Genomic DNA, 9,009 nt, shown 5'->3' on the forward strand with positions numbered 1-9,009 from the left:
AAATTATAATTATGTCCCTAAGTTTGATTTATTTTTTTCATGTAAAAATAATGTCATGTGACAGCATAGACGAATGCTAAATGTCCTACCACATCAGCAGTTAACAACATTAATCTCAGGGCACAATAGAATACGAAAATAAAAGCAATTAAAAAGTAGAACACCATATTCATAAATTTAGGAAAATACAAGTGCCATTTATGTCATTAACCCTTTTTTGTTAGCCATGAAATAATATGATGTATCCGATATCAAAACCAGTTAAATATATAAATTTAATAAGTTAAAATAGTATTAAAAGGTAAAGCATATTTTGGAAACCGGATATCCAAATCTCAATGCATCATTATTCACAATAAAATAGCATATTTAAATAGTATATTTGAATATCCAAAAAAAAATTAATTTGTTTTCATATAATCTAAATAATTATATTTAAAATGAGTGATACGCGAAATTAAGACATATATATTTTGATTAATATTATGTTATAGTGTTATGATAAACAATGATTAGAACAATAAGATTGTAGATAAAATACTATCGCGGAGAATGAAAAAAAAATATTTCTCGATATCAAACTATATTGTTTTTCACCAATTAGTGTCTACAATATTTTTTGAATGATTTTGATGCCTAACGTTACAAACGTTATCACTTTAGGTTCTCGGGCCGTAATTGCTATTAGTTTTCTTTGTAAAATGATGTGTCACTGTTAATTTTGAATTTTTAAAATAAAAAATATTGTTATGTTTAATAAAAAAAACTTAATTTCTCTTAAATTATAAAAAAACCTGAAATTCGTAAAAATCCTAAATCATAACTCTAACCCCACTATCTCCCTTTCAAACAACGACTGTCGCTACCGACTTAGTCCCTGCTATCCTCCTAATCATACGCCACCATAGTTGCCACCAATTAGCAGTCGAAATCACATGAGATCACGATTTTCATCCTAGGATTCACGGGATACAAAACGTCGATTGGCCATCGATCAGTCGCGATTTCATAGGGGTATTGATCGTCGGGGTTAGGTGAGGTTGGGTGGATCTTCACCAATGGCAAAGGGCGGCGGTCGACATGGGTTTAGAGGTTGAAATGAAGGTTTTTAAAGTTTTGGGACTGTTTTGAAATTTTTGTGTGTGTTTTATTAAAATATATACTTTTTTTAATTATAAATAAATTTTTTAAAGTTACCAAAATGTGAAATATATTACTTAACGAGGAAAATTAAGGGTTTTTACGGTCTGAGCACCTAAAGTGATAATGTTTATAACTTTAGGTACCAGGATTATTCAAAAAATATTATAGACACCTATTCGTGAAAAACGCTATAGTTTGGACACTTATTTTATAATTAATCCAAGAAAAAAAATATTAAAACATGCAAAATTGCATAATAAATTATATTATTTAAAGGGTAAATGATCTATTTAATTACCTCACTTATTCTTGTATTTTTATTTTGGTCATTCGTTACTAACTTCAACTATTGAGTAGACGTAAATGACGGCGTTCAACATTATAGTAACCGTTTTAATCTCTAAAAACTTATATATTTTATTTTTATACTCTTAATTTTGGGGGTTCAATTTTAGTCTTTAATAATAATTTGAGGTTTAATGGCTTTTAGGTGTGAGGGTTAGGGTTTTAAATGGAGCTTTAAGGTTTTGATTAGTGGATACATGATTTGAGGGCTTGAGTTCGGTTAAAAGGGTTTAATGGCGAAATTAAGACATATATTTTGATTAATATTATGTTATAGTGTTATGATAAACAATGATTAGAACAATAAGATTGTAGATAAAATACTATTGCGGAGAATGAAAAAAAAAATATTTCTCTATATCAAACTATATCGTTTTTCACCAATTAGTGTCTACAATATTTTTTGAATGATTTTGATGCCTAACGTTATAAACGTTATCACTTTAGGTTCTCGGGCCGGAACTGCTATTAATTTTATCTGTAAAGTGATGTGTATTTTGAATTTTTAAAATTAAAAATATTGTTATGTTTAATAAAAAAATTAATTTCTCTTAAATTACAAAAAAACCTGAAATTCATAAAAATCCTAAGAGAAAATAACCTCAGTGACCAGAAATGCCTTATAATATACGATTTTAACCAACTTTTTTTGGATTTGCCAAAATGACCAACTAAATCGCAATGCGATCGATAATTCGCAACGCGATCTCCGGTATCGCAAATCAGTTTCCAGATTCGCACCGCGATTCTGACTATCGTATTGCGATTTCCCAAATTCAAGTTGCGATTTTCCTAATTCGCAATGCGAATACGTAAATCACAACGCGAATTTGAAAAATCGCAATGTGATTACGTAAATCGCAATGCGAATACGTAAATCGCAACGCGATTACGTAAATCGCAATGCGATTACGTAAATCACAATGCGAATACGTAAATCGCAACGCGATTACGTAAATCGCAATGCGAATCTGTAAATCGCAACGAGATTCTGACTATCGCAATACTGAATTTCAAATTCGCAACTCGATTTCTGAATTCGCAATAGGTTTTAATTTCGCAACACAAATGTTTTGAGTATATAACTACGCAGCAGCAGTAACTCATAACCTAAATCCCTAAATCGCAACTCATTCCATCTCCATCTATCACTCTCTCCGGCGACATCCGTTCCTATATCCAACGACATCCTTCCCCATCCGGCAACAGGTTTTAGTTTCGCAACTCGTTTGTTTAGTAAATTAATTTACAATAATGAAATCATCTAATGTTGATCATGTTTGGATAGATTTGTGTTTTGGAGGGTCATGGGAGAATGTTCATGGTGTTTTACAATATATGCCTTTACCCATGAATCTTCAACTAAAACTGTCATTAAAAAAATTAACTTATGAAACTCTAATGTTACGTGTTGCAAATAAATTGAATTTAGAGCCCCTAAGTGGATTTAGGCTATCTTATCAGAGAAATGATAAAGTTTATTTGTTAACCGACAATGAAGACGTTGAACAATTCATTGCTTACATTAGTGTTTCAAGTGATGATGTTACATTGTATGTTGTTGAACCTAGAAGTAGTGAAGTTGGGTCAGTAGCGGGTAGTAATCAACTAAGTTTTTCAACCTCAGTTTATAGTGCACAAAATTTAATGGTTCTACCACAATTTCATCACCAAGCAAATATTGTTTCACCACATTTCCAATACCAAACACAATCTCAAAACCCACAACCTTTCCCTAATCCAAATCCCAATCAACTTTCAGCACCAAATTCCGGTTTTCGTATTGACCAGTTAGACGATGATGAGCCAACAGAAAAAATTGTGAGTACTAGTCAGTATTCGAAATTTGATCTTGGTCAATACCCGGACTTTAATCTTGGTCAATACTCGGATTTTGATGATTTTTCAGAAGAAGAAACAGACCATGCGTGTAATGATTTTGATATTGGTCAATACCCGAATTTTGATGATGAAACAGCCGTTGCCGAGGAAGATGTTGTTGATGATAATGAGGAGGAAGTTACGACTGTAAATGAACATGTTGAACATCCATTCTGTAATTCATATAACACTGAAGAAGAAAAAGAAGAAGAAGAAATCCCCAAAGAAAAGTCCCCGAAGAAAATGCCACGGGAGTATAATTGGAATATGCCAGAATTACTTCAGATACCGGAAGAAGAGTTGGTAAAGATAGCAGTTGATTGTTACACAAAAATTATTCGTATCAAGAAAGATGATTGTTTTGATACAAAGGAAGACTTGAAGATAGCTTTGTATACGAAATGTGTGGAAGATGGCTATCAACTAAAAGTTAACAAATCAAGCAAAGATCGTTTCGAAACAAGGTGTTTGATTGACAAAAACTGTATGTGGCGTATGATTGTAAAGAAGATAAAAGATTGCGAAATGTTTCAAGTTAGGACTTTTATTGATAAACATACATGTTCAAGAACCCAAGTTTTTCCTCACCATAGACAGGCAAACAAAAAGGTGTTGGGTGGTTTTCTGGCTGAGTTAATGTTTTTGAATGGTAGGGTATATCGGGGACATGAAATTATGACTGACATGAATGCTCGGTTCAAGATTAGTATCTCATATTCTCAAGCTTGGAGAGCCAAATGTTATGCCTTGGAATTGTTGAGGGGGTCACTAGAAGCATCGTTTGCCCAACTGCCGGCTTATTGTCATAATTTAAAGCTGAAAAATCCTGGGTCGGTAACTCATATCAAAACAGATAAAGATGGACGCTTTGAGTTGCTGTTTATCGCCATTGGTGTTGCGGTTAGTAAATCAATATAATTTTGTTGACTCATTTTTGTTAGTTACATGCATTTCACATTTAAATGATTATATTTCTTGTGTATATGATTTTGTAGATTCGTTCGTTTATTAATTGCATGCGCCCAGTTATTATAGTTGACGGAGCACATTTAAAAGGTCGATACCTTGGAGTAAACTTATTAGCAGTAGCCATGGATGCTACCAATGGGATATTGCCAATAACTTACGGGGTTGGCAAATCTGAAACCTCTAATTCATGGACATGGTTTATGGGGCATCTTAGGGATTGCATAGGTCCTATTAGCAATCTGACAATCATATCCGATAGGGCAAAATCAATTGACAACGCTGTTAGAAGGTGTTTCCCAGATGCTTTTCATGGACTTTATGGTGTTCATTTGTATAGAAATCTAAAATCAAGGTCTGCTGGTATAAAAAATCACAAATGGACATTTTGGAAGGCTGTAAAAGCTTATCTGGAAGTGGATTTTAATAAGCATATAAATTGTTTAAGACGTGTTTTGCCTCAGTGTGCTCAAACACTAGAAGATGTCGGGTTTGAAAGATGGTCAAGAGTACATCAACTTGGAGCAAGATATGGTTTCATGACGTCTAATAGTGCAGAATCAATCAACGCTCTAAGTCGTCATTCCCGGAAATTACCCATTACTATGTTAATGGAGTTTTTTCGAGCCTCTATTCAACAGTGGTACTACAAGAAAAGAAACCATGCAGGCATTATTTCTTTAAATTCGTAACTTATCATATATTTTACTAAGTATTATTTATTTAAATTTACAGGAACATTGGAACATCGTGTTACACCATGGACAGAAAAAAAAGATAACGAAACGTGTTGTGAAGTCAACGTCATGGAGAGTTGAACCATGTTCAAACACTTTGTTTGAAGTACTGGATAATAACTTAAATGGGCTTGTCGATCTAAATGTAAAGACGTGTAGTTGTATGAAATGGCAAACATCTGGTTATCCGTGTGGCCATGTTATAAAAGTTTCTCTTCATCTAAACCAAGATGATTCAAGCGCATACGCTATGGATTGCTACACTACAAAAGTATATCAACAGACTTATGGCGAGATTGTCCACCCTATTCCACATCCTTCTGAGTGGGATATACCAGATGATTTACAAACAGTTTTGCCACCAGCCATGGACAGAAGGCTACCTGGCCGACCAAAAAGTCACGATCGTATACCGTCTAAGGGTGAAGAGAAGAAGAGATCGGTATGTAGTCGATGCAAGGAAAGTTGTCATACAAGGTTGACATGTGGATCACCAGTGCCATCACAATCATCTTTTCCTCTACCAAAATATGAATCCTCATCAAAATCCCAATCACAACTGGCTTCACCTTTTGGGACTGTTAACTTAGGTGATTTTTAAATGCAAACGTTGTATTATGTGCATATTATGTGTGAACTTTTAACATTTTCAGTTAGGCATGTATTAGTAACTTGAGTTTGAACATTGCTATGATATGTTCAGTTGTTATCACTTATTAGACATTCATTTGACTATCGCAACGCGGAAATCGCAACTCGAATATGACTATCGCAACACGAAAATTACTATCGCAATGCGGAATTGACTATCGCAACGCGGAAATAACTATCGCAACGAGATAATCGCATTGTGATTCACTCGTTGCGATTTTCATTTCGCATTGCGATTCTCTCGTTGCGATAGTCATTTTCGCGTTGCGATAGTCTGTTTTGCATTCAACATAATGCAGATTGAAATCAACAAATCAACTATTACATTTTAATCAATTAAAAAAGCACAAATATTATGTACACATCAATTTAACAAATCAACATTTACAAATCAATTAAACAATCAAAAAATAATAATGAAATCAACTTTTGCACCCATACATTCATTTCACGCAGCTCACTTCAGGATTAACCTGCAGAAACCAAACATTGAATCAACAACACTTTCTACACATCTAAAACCTACAAACAGCAAATTATTGAATTCTAGCTACTTAACCAAACATTTTCAAACCAAAAAGAGTAAATATGTTTAACAACATTTGCATTTGACTTACAAATTGTTTATGGAAACTTTCATAACGCGGATGCAGGTAGGCAGTGTCTCGCATATATCGCTCTAACCATAAAATACCGAAACCACAAGCCTACTGCACCTCTATCTCTATCGGTGGAGGTAGAAAATGTGTACTTCCTGTCATCAAACGCTCCAAGCACATGCATACTAGAGGACCACAATCCCCTCTGGCTTCCTTCGTTTTTTGTGGCGTGGTCTCGTCTCTGATAACTGTAACATTGAATTTCTTTGGCTTATTGTTTCCAGACTTAGTCCAATAATCAATTGCATCCAAGAATTTAGCCAAATGAGAGCTCCATCCCTTAATCATACCTCTCAAATCAGACAATGATATGTAATTTATCATGCTGTCATATACTATTATCTTTAGGGATGGGAGCTGAAGCTCGACGAGAAGCCAATGAGTACGGTCCAAAACAGGGATAAACACCTGCATCGAAATGTAATAATTCAAATTGTGCACTTATTTATGAACACCTTTAAAATATTTAAACAAATATACTAACCTTATAGACCTCCCACCATGCAGGATAAAGTTTAGCTTGTCCATTAGCCAACATATATGATTCCTGTCGTTGATTCTTCAAGTGACCTACATGAAAAGACGTCGGCATAATTGTATATCGCGTTTTTTTAATATTTTTCTTCAATTTCCTTACAATTAGAAGACGTGTCACCCATACATCAATATGTTGTTTTACAAAAAAGACATATATTAGTGAATTACATAAATTTTAAAAAAAATTAATCAAAATGAAATATAAGAAATATAAGACTTACCCCCCATCGAAATAGCTGTTGTCTTCAACCCCTAATAATACACCCCACCAAGACCGTTCAATCAACAAATGCATATCATCGTTGAGTTTGTATATGTCAACGTAACACCCTTGGCTCCGCTCATGTAGATAAAAATCAACTGCGGTCTTAGCCCAAAGGGTATTATCCATAATTGTTTCTGGTAGTTATTTCCTCTCCACTTCATCTGCCGGAATGGTACTGGCCGGTAACTTATACGAAAGCCAACAGTCATCCATCATGTCCGGCACGTGAGGGCGCTTCTCAATAATTCGATATATTACGCCGTGTGAATCGGGCTCTAGAATATTGGGAGGGACCTCTTCAACGATGACAGTGGCTTCTTGAACGGTGGGAGGAGACTCTTGAGGGATGATAGGGGCCTCTTGAACGATAGGGGAGGCCTCTTGAACGATGACAGGTGAGTCGGGCTTTTTCTTACGGATTCTTCGCACTATTGGGGTGAACGGAGACGTAATGGCACGTGCATGCTGTCTGATGCGTGAACTCCTTCTTGTAAGAAAAACCCGACGTAGAGCATTCACCTTAGCGTGCCGCTAAAAATAAATTAATACATAAATTAGTAAATAAACATACATGATATTAAACAGTGAGAACAAAGACAAATATATTTTAAACTTGCACGGTATTCACCCAAGTCATTATTATATCATTGTTCACAAAATGCATCAGATAACCAGAAGTAAGCACTTATATAAACATTTAAAAGAACAACATATAGGTTTAGTGCAGGTTTAATGACAACATAAAGAGTAGTAGTTTATTCTTGAAACTTAAATTTCTAACACTGTGAAGTTAGTATTTGTCTTTTGGTTGAAGTAATGCAATTCATTCAAGTTTTAATTTGCAGAAGAAGAATAGAATCTGCAAATGACTATCGCAATGCGAAAATGACTATCGCAACGCGAAAATGACTATCGCAACGAGAGAATCGCAATGCGAAATGAAAATTGCAACAACAAAATCGCAACGCGAAAATGACTATCGCAATGTGAATTTGACTATCGCAACGAGATAATCGCAATGCGATTTCCATTTCGCATTGCGATTCTTTCGTTGCGATAGTCAAATTCGCATTGCGATAGTCATTTTCGCATTGCAATAGTCATTTTCGCATTGCGATAGTTATTTTCGCATTGCGATAGTCATTTTCGCATTGCGATAGTCATTTTCGCATTGCGATTCTCTCGTTGCGATAGTCATTTTCGCGTTGCGATAGTCATTTTCGCATTGCGATAGTAAACTATTCTTCTTCTGCAAATTGAAACTTGAATGGATTAAATTGCTTCAACCAAAAGATAACCAAAAACAAATACTAACCTCACAGGGTTAAAGAATAAACAGTTAAACAGTATTGGCAGCAACCGAATGAATTTACTAAGCAATCTAAGTGAAATTACGAGTAAATTTATCATCAAGTTAAATATGAAAAATATTAAACTTACCTCATTACGTAGAGTATGAACCTCGTTCTGCAACGATGCTACAATCTCACGTAGAGCTGCTACCTCACAACGTAAAGTAGACACCTCAACACACCATGCACCATTGTCATCGCGTAAAGTACCGACCTCCTCACGCAAGGCATTGACCTCATTACGTAACTCCCCTAACTCATCCCGTGGAGGTGGAGATGGAGAACATGGAGATAAACGTCGTGGCATCTTTGTCGGTCACCTATCATGAGGTGATGGTGGAGAAGAGGCTCGATGATGTGACAGAATAGGTGATGACTCTCGTTGTGGAGGTGTATATTCGGGTCGATCAGGTGATGGCTCTGGGTGAGGTGCTGCCTCTCGAAGTGGTGGCTGCTCATCATCCGTTCCATAA

The sequence above is a fragment of the Hibiscus syriacus genome, unplaced genomic scaffold, assembly GCF_006381635.1.
Source record: "Hibiscus syriacus cultivar Baekdansim isolate YM2019G1 unplaced genomic scaffold, ASM638163v2 tig00110319_pilon, whole genome shotgun sequence".
Lineage (NCBI taxonomy): Eukaryota > Viridiplantae > Streptophyta > Magnoliopsida > Malvales > Malvaceae > Hibiscus > Hibiscus syriacus.